This window comes from Apostichopus japonicus, chromosome 18 (assembly GCF_037975245.1).
Source record: "Apostichopus japonicus isolate 1M-3 chromosome 18, ASM3797524v1, whole genome shotgun sequence".
In the NCBI taxonomy this organism is placed as follows: Eukaryota; Metazoa; Echinodermata; class Holothuroidea; order Aspidochirotida; family Stichopodidae; genus Apostichopus; species Apostichopus japonicus.
Genome location: NC_092578.1, coordinates 1,745,001 through 1,758,085, shown reverse-complemented (window position 1 = coordinate 1,758,085; position 13,085 = coordinate 1,745,001).

Here is a 13,085-nt window from a genome sequence, read left to right as displayed (position 1 = left end):
CCCACCCCACCCTCGAGTACATGCAACCGTCTTTGATGTTACCGTACACTGTAAAGGGTCTTTGCGAAAACCAACTCATTGTTTCTCAGAGATTGAATTTAAAAAATAACGTTATTATTACAGACACATGCCTCCCCATCGCACCCCGCACTCGCTCACCAAAAGATAATACAGAACAGGAACAATATTGCTGAATTATGCCATAACACATGCTGCCTCTCCTTCACCCCTCTCCGCCCCCGATATGACCCATTCCTACACCCCTCTCCGTCCCCATATACAAGCAATGTCTGTTTTATTTAGAGTTGATTTAAATCCTGCTATTGCCAGACGTGTTTGTGTAAACCCAGTCTCACTATTCAGTACATATAGACCAGTGGCGTAGCTACGGGGGTGGGTGTGCCCGGGGAGGGGAATGAGCCCCAAATATTAGTATCCCCTTCCCCCACAAAAACAAAATCCGGTTTATTTTCTGTTTAAAGGAAAATAGGTTCTCTCAACCCCCCTCCCCCTTTTCGTTGAAAATATGCATAATTCCAAGGAATACTTTTCGGTGCATTTCTTGCGATCATTCTCGCAAATTTGGATCGTTACCAACTTTAGATAAGAATTTGTAGTCTCTTAAAACCAGTATTGCATTTAAATGGAGCTGGGAATTAGTACGGTTATTATCAAGCAAGCAACTTCATCATTTCCTGGCCTAAGCACTCGTACTTCTACATCACTTAATTCTGCCAAACCATCACTGGATGGTCGTTTAAGTGCATGTATGTAATCCCAACGGCGTCAAAAGCACTGATTTAGCTAAAACCCATTAAGTTCCCAAGAAGAAGAAGAAGAAGAAGAAGATTTAGTTTTCATGAAATGGAACGAAGTTAAAGACTTGGTCTGTGACGTCATCAAGGCAAAATTTCTGCATTTTTCGCTCCTTTTTTTTGTGAGTGTAATCTTATTCATATGTTTTTGAAATGTGGTACATATGCAAGCTGGGAATATTTGTTAAGCTAATGTTATTCCGCCATTTTTGGTACGATGATTAACTTTTATTGAACATTGTGATTAATATATTATGAAGAAACACAGATATCTCTTCAGCTCCAAGCCATAATGACGTCACTATTGCAACTGTTGCCAGATAAAATTTTCAACAGGCTTTAAAACTCCATGACTCCACTGTAAAACATGATAGGGACTTTGGAAACATTGGAAATATCACTTTAAAGTTACTTCTCTTTTTTTCACAATCGACTTATATGATTCAGTCTTTTTCGTAGGTCAAAATTTGTCAATTGAGAATTCTAAATGACGTCATTTGGACACTTTTTCCCTGCCTGTTTATGAAAAGTTATACCTTGTGGAAAAACTTCCTCATGTAAAATGCATATTTAAAATACAAAAGGAGGACAGAAACCGTCAACATCTAGTGGACGGTTGCCACTAGAGGAAACTTACAAAAGCAAGCTAAAACTTGAAATACATTTTTTTGTATTATACTTGTTCTTTGTGGTTTTATGGTATATGACGTAAGCAAAGTAAAGGCATCACTCGTCCAAGTACAGACTCAGTAGGCAGACTATTTAATAGGGAGTTAATTATGTTAATTATGCAGTGGATATCAGCGCCGGCAGATGAAATATTTTAAGAAAGTTAAAACTCCGAATTTAACCATTACAAAGCCCCTGTTACAAACGTCATGTATTTCAAAGAATTATATTTGCAAGTAGATCTAATTCCCTGCCCTTAATTTGATTTCACTGATTTTCTATTTCTTAACCAACATCACGAAATTGAAGTTGGACCAGATTTCTAGGATTGTCTCATGGGATGAAAAACATCCTCAAACCACAGCGGGATGTAATCATGTAATAATTAATTTTTACCCATGTTCGCCGGCATTTTAACGACATTTGATACAGCCATATATATATATATATATATATATATATATATATATATATATATATATATATATATAAATATATATATATAAATATATATATATAAATATATATATATATATAAATAAATATATATATATATATATATATATATATAAATATATATATATATATCTATATATATATATCTATATATATCTATATCTATATCTATATATATGTATATATATATATATACTTGGCTTTCTCCTATACTCTACTCTTAATAAAGAAAATACAGGGATATCACCTTTTTTCTATATACGTATTGGTAATCTCCTAGAGCTTTGATACCTGTCCAAGTCGGTGGTATGTATGTTTTCCCCCTTATTTCCTTGCATTACTGGCTTTTTGACAGTGTATATTTTATTGAACGCCGTATGAAGTTAGCTTTCCCAAAAGAGAAGTACAAAAACTTTCGCTAAGGGAAGCAATCCTATTTTCATTGAATCACATAAAAAAATAGCTTACCATGAAACTGTGTTACCTCATGAAACAAAGATAGAGAGAGAGAGAGACTAGGTCTCTTTGACAACAGTAGCTCAAATGCGTTAGGTTGTATGTAAGTTGTACCTACGATATGTAGGACGATTCATTGAGTGCGATGTTAATAAATAAGTAATAATCCAAGAGACAAAACTTTCCTATTTTGTAAATGTTTTTAGCGTGGAGTGACATCACCCCAACTGTCCTAGGTAAGTTCTCTTGAAAATACCACGTTTCAGCAAGTATTATGAATAATAAGCAAAACGCTTAAAAACATTAAAATGACGAACACGTGCTGAACGCCACCTGGGCTATCGTTGCTAAGCAACTGTAACGTACACTAAGTCACTGCGCCCGTCAACTATATACTTTATACTACTCCCTCTTCAAGTGAAATGTGACTTACAGTAATATTGCTTTATTAAACTCTATTCTGTAACAACTTTCGCTTAACCGATCCAGATCAGATCTGACAGCTAATATATGCATTCTTGGTGGAATAGAAGATGCACACCACGAGGGAAATGATACGAGATAATACAATAGCTGTTACTTTGTTTTATATTTTTTATATTTAAATCGACTTATGTCGTGCAATATTTCGTTTTGCAAACTTGCTTATTTTTATCATGCACAAAAAAAAATCATAACTAATTATCGTAATGTTCAATGGCTCCATACGGTCAGTCGAGCCTATAGTTAATAATTCAGTTTAATCTTCATACAAAGTGCTGAATTACAAAAAGAAAGAGTAGAAGTTCAGACGAAGTGTCTGTGCAAAAATTTAATTTCTATAAATATCTTTAAATCACGTGACTATCGAAATATTCAGGATAAGAGAGAAGATGCAAAGCTTAAAGGTTAAAGATAGCAATGATGGGGGAATTCATAGGAGAGATTGTGTTAGTTCCTTACAAAAGGTGTCAACATGTGATAATTAGGAGATCTGTTTATTCAGACATGTTAACTATTTTCTTGTACATTTCCATACTTGATTTGAAAGTGTTAGGTTTCCTCTTGAGTAAGAACTCGTATAAGAGATAGATGAGTATAATCTGAACAAGTTACAAAAACAAGTTATTTATTCATAAATTCATCGCACAATGGGAGGTTTACTTCATTCTCATATTAAGCTGCTGTTTATAATATATATCAAGTTAAAGTTTACAGTATTTCGCAACAACATATGTATTTTGAATATTTATGAACAAATCATGGCATATTAACAAATGGCCATTCCATCCCTCTCACTCCCCCTCCCTTCCATCACCCCCTGCCTCCCTCACTTCAAGCCAGATATCCAGCAGGTTAATTCTATTCTTTGACTGACCATTATAATCCAGAAAATTTGGTGTCCCACAAAGTATATGAATAAGTTTGCTTCATGTATAAATTAAATATATCCTCCCTTGTTTATAAACCAATTGACACCGTGTTCGAATTTGGGTAATGTAGACTAAAATAACAGATTTACTGCTTATATTTATGACAAAATCAATGGTTATGTAACTTTAAATAACAAATCGAGAGAATACCTTGCTTTGTTATCATAGGCTGCATGTGTAGTTGTGGGGTTGTTTATTCCTGACAAATCCCGACAAGGCGAGGATCGAACAAACAAAATCCTCCCTACCATTTCCTGTCCACACCTTCTCCCCTCCCCCCCCCCCCCAACCCAACAACCAGAGCGGGCTGAAACAGAAATGCCAAGACAAATAAGAAAACACCACTGGCAGGATATGATTTGCCCAATTTAAACGAGAGAAAAAACTCTTGTATAACTTTAAATTTAAGAAATGGAGGGTTGTTAAGTAAAATATCAACTGCCACCCAACCAAATATTTTGTGAAAATTCGGGCAATATGCTGATAATTTTCCGGGCACCTACTGAAAGAAAAATAAATTGCAATGTGTTTTTCAATGGTTAAACTTATATAATTATTATCATTATTACGTAACGACTTCCCCAAAAATTATAACCAATATGGATGGGTAATAACAGGCCAACTGATTGTATGTTATCGGCATGCGATGTATTAACCGATGCATACCTATATAATATGTACATTAACATGCTGAACGCTCTAAAACTTTTGGTTATATTTTTGAGGCAAGTCGTTACAGCTCCACCAAATCAAATTGGGCACCTACGCCTATGGTTATAAGCTAACTTTGACTCCCATCTTCATGGGTATGGATGGCATTAGGAATGCTGTATAGAAAGGTGAAACATAACACAGAACATGCTTGTATAGCAAGGCGCCATTTAGTGGAACATATTGACCCGATTTTGCTCGTAAGTAAACTTGAATTTTCTTCCCTTTTTTCATTTTTTGTTCTTGAAGAGAAAAAACACAACTAACGGCTGTACAACACATGCATCTGATTTAGTAACATTTTGGCGCGCAAAGTATCAATGGTCTGGAGACTTTTACGTTTATGCAAATTACTGCGTATAGAGGGCAGTAAACGTCCTTGAAAGTTAAACGTGGACGCCTTGTGTGTGTATAACCCAGAAACCGTCGCGATAAGGAAGGCCGTTTAGGAATGGAAGTATGTCAATAAAATAAATCTGATATAACAGACAAAATCTTGGTTTATAATGTTTACATCGCTTCATATGACAGATGGCTCCACAATTAGGACATGTTACAATCTTCTCTAATCAAATTTGTGATCCATTTGCATCATTCATAGGAAAAATAATCGAAGGTACAAAAAAAAAGAGAAAAAACAAGAACCAAGTTAAACACATTTATAAAATTGCTATCTTGTTTTCAAATATTAAGAAGTAAAAAGGACTCGACCTTTGGTATCGAAAGATCGAAAAACAAAGTAGAGATTTCGGTGTTAAAGGTTAAAAATTCGAGACAGAACTCGAGTCTTTGAAGCAAAAAAGGTTAGAGGAAAATGACGAAAGATTAAACTTTCTATGTCCCATATGAGGCATAGGAGTTTCTACAAAGTAACATTTTTAAGGAGAAGATCCCTTAACTCCGGATACCCCTCCCCCTACCCCCCTCCCCCACATACGCACACTTTTTGATATTTCCCTACGCCACTGATATTGTCTGAAAAACAAAATGCATACAACGTAAAGTAGTATGTGTTTGATATTATTAAACTTAATTTTTTTTCTGGTCAATGAATGAAATGAATACAGCCACTTGTCTAAATACAATCATTTTCTTCGTAAATTCAGCTTCCGGTACAGAAGTAGTGGTTAAAGGGTTACTTCCTGCGCGTGTGGTTCTATCCCCTTCAGAAACAAAGAGCTAATACAATACAATGGACTCTACCACAATTAAACGGTAGATTCTTTTTTGTCCAATCATCTTTGTCTAAAAAATCTAACAGTTTAACGATTTATTCTATATAAGTACATAAATTACAGTAAATCTGTGTAAATTATTCTCTTTTTTTATAAATTTTCTCATCTAGGGAGTTAATCTCTGGCAAATCAAGGACGGTGTAAACTGTGTTTGCTTTTGTTCTACTCTTGCCTCGTTTCAGACAAAATAAATATTAATAAAACAAGAAACTGGTAACTTTCGATCAGCAAATAAAAGTTGACTTTTGCCGCAGTTAGATGGGAGCAAGTTGAGGCAGCAGCATCTTTATGACGTCATACTTTTTAAGAAAAGTCACCCAATAAGGAACCTGGGGCACGAATATCCAAACAAGCAAACGACTGATCCGCTCTCAACCCCCAGTCCCCTTGCATTGAGATTGTGACTGTGTGATCATTGTCAAGGTGTGTATCACGATTCCCCTACAAGGGGAACATAATGCTTCACATAATCTTAGCCAAATGCGGAGTGGATAAAGGCTGTAGTATTTGAAGCAATGTGGCTTAGCAATCGGGAGGTTCGGGGTTCGATCCCCGGCCGGGTCATAGTAAGGTGGGTTTTCCATCCAAGATCAGTTTACCCATCTGAAATGACTTTCTAACTTGAAAATTTGAGTTAAAATGTTGCATTTGATTCACCCGACGTGGAAAGTTGTATTCCCTATGCCCCTGCGTACTTCTGCATTCTTGGTCGCTAACGCTAAAGCGTCGTATAAATTAAAACCCTCATTATTCCTTATAACTATTGTTCATTGCGATAACAGTTCAGCTATATTATGTATACCATAGAAAAGACTGGCCGTAGGGGGTTTCTTTCTGTACGTGCTGTTAAAACTGTTTTGTAAATAGTACGATTTTGTCTACAATTTAACCCTCTTCAAAACACGACAGAATTCTAAAAATAATCAAGTGGTTACTCAGATAAGAAACGCTACTTTGACAAACGCATAGAGAATTTTGTCCATCGTTAGTAAGTGATTTGTTGCGGATACGCCTGAATTGAGCAGCTCGTGCACTTAAACATTCTTCTGTAATGCCCAACGGGATGATACAGATTCTTAAACACGCGTGATATGTTGATAGGTGAGTATAGACTAACCTAAAGTGGACTGTAAAAACGTTGAAGTCGTTTCCGTTGATGACGGAGGCACATTAAAAAAATCCTTTTCTTAGTTGCAATGTGTAAAGCATAAACTGTCTCATATTTCTAACTGCACATGCGTGTGTAACGTATATACTAGTTCAAGTCAAGTGTGCCAAGTGAGAAACTATTTCACATGCTGTTCGTATGGACGGACCGCCCCTCCTCCCTCGACCACAATACCCCCCCCCCCCCCATCTCAAAGATAGAATTTTAGCTGGAATTTGGAAGCAGGGATATTATTTTAGACATCAACACCGATCAATCAATATTAAGTACTAGACACGTGACATAAACTCTCAGCTAGAAATGTTAGGCATTAATGTGGTCGCACTTTCCGTAACGCGGGTATATCAATCAATGTGTTACGCATATTGCTGAGATAACATCATCGCCGATATCACACTGGTATACCTTGAATGACTATTGATGGCCAAGGCTCTTGTGACACCAAGCAAGAAATTCAATACAACTTTAAGTATAGCATTATTCAAAATATGATTAAAAACATCGATATTTGTAAGCAAAAAAAGCAAACGGATAAGTTTTGAGAAAATTAAGTGGCTTCATTACAAAATGAGCATGCTTTGGTTGTAATCAACTTTTTTTATTTTTAATATTTATTTGATTGCATGAGTTCCGTGGGATAATCCCTAGAGATTATAATCCCCTCAGTAAAATAAAATATTTTTATTTTCTTCCACCTTTATTAATAGAAGAGAGTGAAGTGAATCGTTCATCTAAGGGTAATTGATGGACCTTGCCAGGTGTCTCGAAATGTTATTACTCTAAAGAGAACACGATAATATTTATAGTTTCATGGTTTTTTTCTTTTCTTTAAATCTCTCTGTTTTTCTAAGACTTGACTCATCCACAGTAGACGAATTCCTATGAGGTGATAAAAGCTGTAGTACACAGACTGAACCTTGAATGATGGATTTAACAGCTACCACAGTTAAAGATTTCATTGTTGCTAGGCTATCAATAAAGATGAATACTTGTAACAGTGGGCTGACATGTTTATTGCGAGTATTTTCTCCTCCAGAGCATACCTTAGTTCTAAACGTTAAACCTACAGAAAGTGCGAGATGTTCAGACTTATTTACGAAGTTACAAAAAGTCAAGATGGGTGATTTGTGATTCAGAACTTTGTTTACCTCAGCTCAACATGAAAAAAAAGTTGAAGCGGTCAGAAATAGCGAAAGAAAAGATCTTAATCATTGCTAGCTTAAAGGAAATTGAATGTATTCCAATGATACAAACATATATATAAATATATATATATATAAATATATATATATATATATATATATTCAGAAGAAATGGATAATAATAATACTAATAATGAATGATCTTTTAGAGTAGACCTAGTAAAACACTAGTCATCCACTCAGTCAAATGTGTTCCTTTGCGACAAATTTAATCTTCCCGAATAAAGACATTTTATTTATCCCATTCGAGGAAAGCAGCTTTGTTTGTTGATACCGAGGTATGACGTCATTCCCATCTGTAGCGACGAGATCTAGAGGCCGGTTTAAGTGAATAGTGATAAATTTGCACAAAAAGAAAGAGAGAGAGAGAGAGAGAAGCAGAAATACTGAAACAAAAAATAAAAGGAAACAAATCCTTAACACAGAGATGCAGGACAGAAATATATGAAAGATACCGAGTAAGTGTCAGTTCTTGAGGCCCTGATGTAGTGTTCTGATACAAAGCTAACTTGAAATAGAAAGAAATGAAGAAAATAGACGTAGAGAAAGGCATAACCTTGTATAGGAAGAAAATATTAAAAACATTATCATGTTTATAGTCCGTCTGTTCGAAAGGCAAAGCAACTGTAAAACTTGTCAAGGTTAATAAACGGTTAACATTTCAGTGTATCGACGATGTGAGGGGGTGGGGAGAATGGGCCGAAGGAGGAGCGGGCAGGGTTGGGGAGTGGGACGGAGGAGGAGCGGGCAGGGTGAAAGGAGAGGACTAATGAAGTTGTTAGCAAAACCGTCCTTTAATAGGCTGTGTTCGTCCTAGCCGTATTGGTTCCCTTGCTAATTTTGCTTAGCTATAACTCATTTTTTGGAATAGTTGTTTTCACCATTCCTTAATATGTTTTCATCACTGCATCTCTTGCGCTTGGCGTTGAAGTTTGTAAAGAGAATTGGATGATTTTAATACGTAAATGTAGCTATTTATAACTTAATAATGTTATAACAAAACAGTCGTTTATATTTACAACTCGAATTTTCAACAATGTTAGCGTCACATAAACATCAAATCAAGCAGAAAGCATAACCCTGTTTTATGAATGCATTTATGTTAGGCCTATTTTTTTTTGTTCTATCGTGTTCTTGGAAATTTATTAATCTCTCGTGGTAAATATCTGCTTCATGTCATAAAAATTGTTATAACGCGTGGTTACTCAATGTTTACAGGTTTATGACTGCTGGAATGCAGCATGCTTCCTTATAAGTCAAATCACGAGTTAGAAGAGAGGGCCGTGAGCACTTTCTCGGATATGGCGCCTGGATACGGTTGGTCGGATCTGGCCTAATTTTGATAGCCATGGTAGTAAACAATGGCACAATTCTTCGTGGATAAATGTATGTCATAACATGCATCCATATAGACCACACGTACTGTTTAGGCCTGATCATCTGTTTCCAGTAATCGTGTGGCAGAAATTGGACAGGTGATGTGTTTATTTCACAAGATGAGTCAAATGCAGGCCGTTATCTCGATGTAAACGGAAATCAGTAGCATCAAATAGCTTACGCAGAACGTTCAGTCATATAATGGTCTAACACATAGTATGAACTACAAAATATGAAGCATTCATTTTCTTCTATTGCCGTGTTAATCTTGTACAGGATAATACTCAACATGTTCAGAAAGCGACTACAAATCTTGCAGCAGCTACACATGGTTATACAATTCGCATGTACATACCAACTGGACTCAGGTACGTCAAGTCGTCATATTAATAATAATGATGATGAAAAAGACGATGACGGTGACGGTGACGACGACGACGGTGACGGTGCCAATGACGGTGGCGATGATGGCGATGATGGCGATGATGGTGATGATGGCGATGATGGTGATGATGGTGGTCGTGTGTCAGATTCACTAACTTAAGCACTACAATATTCCGTGCGAACGTTATCACTTGATATAGTGACGTTATTTCGTGCCTAGCACTCATAGCTAATAGGCTTTTACGGAATGCCATATGTATCAAAAATGTCTAAAACAATATAAGCATGTCCACAATAATATAAGCAAGTGCAAATTAATATATAAACATGTCGAAACTAATATAAGTATGTCAAAACAATAATAGGAGCATAGTGTAACCTTTAACATGACATTTAAAACTAAAAAAGCACACACACACACACACACACACACACACACATACAAAGAAATAAGGCAATTCTCTTCCAATTGGCAAGTACTAAGGCCTACAAAGACACATCTACGGATACCGTACTGTATAAGTTGCAAGCTATACGTGCCGGGCTTAGCAAGTTAGTTCGGATTGTACCAGGTCGTTTCCTATCGTTTCAACACCCATATCGTGCCATGGCATCGTAATAAGTTGACGATATGAGTTATGAAGTTAGTATTTCTTTTTATATGAGACATACGGCATACGTTGTTATAATGCAACTGTTTGCTTGGAGAGGATTCCGTTGTTCAGATATTACATTTAATAAATAAGTTATGGGTCTTCTTTGGTTATAAAAATCCACTCTAGACTGCTCAACAGAGGCTCGGAGGTGCATTAATGTAAATATATAGTGTGGCCCAAATACCCGAGTGTCATTAGTAAATCATGGTTTCGTCGGGAACATTGTGAAGTGACTGTATATACTGAAATACTGAAAGTGATACGTACCATTTCTAGACATCGGAAATTCCGAGAGAAAAACGGTCTAATAATATTTGCGAAACTTTCACAAACGACGACAAAGGTGTGGGGGAATTAAATCACATCGGTTGGTATCATATATGCTGGTGAAAACTCATATTAATTCTCGCGATACTTTGTACAGTTGATATAAACTCATGATATTTGGAATATTAATTAAGTAAAATTTAAAAAAAAATGTAAACTTAATGCTCATGTTAAATTATCATTTAAAGTTAAGACCCATATAGATGTGGTGGCCATGTTTAGTTATAAGAAGAAGTTACGGTAGGTCTTTAAGTGTATATAGGAATGTACACATGTTCTGGATCTATTGTCAAGTTAAATATAACGTTAAGGTTTAAAGGGGTGCCTTGGGCAGAATTTTAGTCTTGATATATCATATAGTCGAAAGACAGAAAATTTGAGTATAGTATTATAATGTTTGTAAAGCTGTTCCGGTTTCAAGACTCCCATACCTTTTTCTTTCAAAATGAAAAACCTCTTGAATCCTTTAAGGAAGGGTTTCACTAACTTTACCCCCCCCCCCCCACGAACGCCCTGTGGATGTCAGAGTTGTCCACGAACCCCCAACTTTTCGAGGCACGATCTGAGTCATTATTATACTATAATACGCATAACAGTACTTCGTAAAAGATCTAGTATCACATGCACGGTACTGTAGTATACTATGGCAATATATGCGTATGGAACGCGAAATGTGTTTGTGGATAGGTACGACTTTTGTACATTACTAAATTATATGATATATCAGACTTTAGTTCAACAAAAAGTACTCTAGTTTTGACTTTCAGAAACGTGTCACGAACACCCTTTGATGGACTCACGCACTCCCTGGGGGTTCATGCACCCCAGTTAGGGAACCCCTGCTTTAAGGCTACATTAATGATGTCATCTAAGAGTTTATGCCAATTTATCGCTTTATCAATTATAATAAGAGAACATGTTTTTCCTTATGTTAATTTCATATAAAAAGCACAGCGCCCTTGAAAACATTCAACACCATTTGTCCTCGACAAATTTTAATACATTGAAAACATATATTATCTTAGGCTATAAAAGTATTAATAAAGTTTATAGTTCAAGATTTTTTAAGGGGTATAAAACAACTAACAGAATGGATTGATTCTAATAAACTAATACGCTCACAGGGGTAAACAAATTTTTACAATAGTTCACCCTTTAAGTCTAAACACCTCTCCTGGCGCCAAAGCCTAATTTTATAGGGTACAGACATTTTTAGGACTAATCAGTAATAAACTCACATAATCATTGCCTGGGAATTCTCGTGCATAACAACGTATGTCAATGATTTATGTAACTCCTTACGCATGTTTCTCGTTATGTATCACAGTGAGGACATTCTTCCATATGCCCTACACTGTTTGATATAGAGAAGTATCATGATTTTATATACCGTTGGCGTCCCTGGGGTGTATACGATAAAAGCTGATATTACTTCTCCGCCAAAAATCAATCCCAAATTTGCAAAATCGATTGCTGATACTGAGAATTAGCATCAAAGCGAGACTTTTATTCAACAGACTGCAGCTTACACATTGACAACATTCTTACGAAAATGAAGCTGACACAGTTTACATATATATTGCTTTGTTCGAGTATCGCATTAACTAGCTTCTCTCTTAAATACACCGGATTATTTAAAAACTATGTAAGCCGCAATAATGTAGTATATACCGAATATAACGATAGCCTATTCTACACGCAGATATTATCCTCAAAAATTTCAGAAAATTTTCTCAAAAATTTTCTCAAAACGTCTACTTCAAGCTAATATAGGCTAGTGTATGATATAGAGCATCTTCACTAGATCGTATATACCATCCATGGTTTCCATTGTGTGTCTTATAAAATGTTACTAAAGTTAGGCTACTCGTGATTTAGCCGAGATACAGCCCCTGGTACTGATTTGGAAAGGTATACTTAGATCTTCATAGTAGCAAATCAATTTCACAGACACACACAAAAAATATAGAGGACATCTCGATAGTTCATTTCCAAATACACTTAGGTGGATAAGCCTATCCATTTGAATATAAGCTGCCGCCGTCATCTTTAGTTTATACAATATGTGATAGGGAAAAAACATCACAAATAGCTAAGACAAGTTTTGCTCCGTGGGGAAGATATTCTTGATGTTTAAAAGCTTCAATATATGTTAAGATTCAGCATTTGCAACTCTCATCTCCATGACAAAATAAACTAAGGAAATTATTAAACATT